This window comes from Dipodomys ordii, unplaced genomic scaffold (genome assembly GCF_000151885.1).
Source record: "Dipodomys ordii isolate 6190 unplaced genomic scaffold, Dord_2.0 Scaffold13, whole genome shotgun sequence".
Taxonomy (NCBI): domain Eukaryota; kingdom Metazoa; phylum Chordata; class Mammalia; order Rodentia; family Heteromyidae; genus Dipodomys; species Dipodomys ordii.
In genome coordinates this window covers 17,165,261-17,166,038 of record NW_012267229.1, presented here as the reverse complement: position 1 = coordinate 17,166,038, position 778 = coordinate 17,165,261, and positions in this window count along the sequence as shown.

Sequence of the window (778 nt, the reverse complement as noted above, 5' to 3'; positions counted from 1 at the left end):
GAGGAGGAGGGGAGGAGGAGGAGGGGAGGAGGAGGAGGAGGAAGAAGAAGAAAAGAGGCAAAAGGCAAAATACAAAGAGAGGGAAAGCATAGGTAGGAGGGATTTAAAGAGGAAGGAAGAAGCGGCTGCAGTGGGATAAAGGGGGTCACCTGAGGGTGAGTGCCAGCCCAAGGGCTGGCGTCAGTGGGGTGAGAAAGGGGAACAGGCTGGGGGACTCGACTAGGACGGGAGCTGGGGGGTGGAGTGGGGTGGGGTGGGCCTTGCCCCAGAAAGAAAGAAACCACGCCCCCCAGAGCCCAGGCTTTGGGGGGTGAGGGGTCCTGAGAGGTAGCCCCAGCCAGCATCCACTGGGCCAAAACCCACTAAAGCATTCACTGGCCTGACACCCCATAACGGGTGTTCTCCGTTTACTTGCACTGAGTCTGACGCCGAGGTGGGGGCGCGGGGAGAATGCCTGGGATGGAAAGTCGTCGAGGGTTGCCGAGCCGGGGCGAGCCCCCAGGATCCCCCGCGTCCCCAGGGCAGTGGAAGGGAAGCAGCCCCAGCACGCTCTGGAGGCGCGAGGTTGGGGCGTCGCACCTTGGTTCTCATCTTGGAAGGCGAGCGGATCGCGGGGCCCGCGGAGCCCGGCCTCAGTTTATGCGTCTGCGGGATGGGGTCGCGGGTCCGCGGGGCGAGGCTGAAGGGGGCGGAGTTCGCGCAGGCTCAGCACGGGCGAGGGGCGAGGGGCGAGGGGCTGGGTGTGCATGGATGCTGGCGCCGGAGTCTTGGGGTCCGC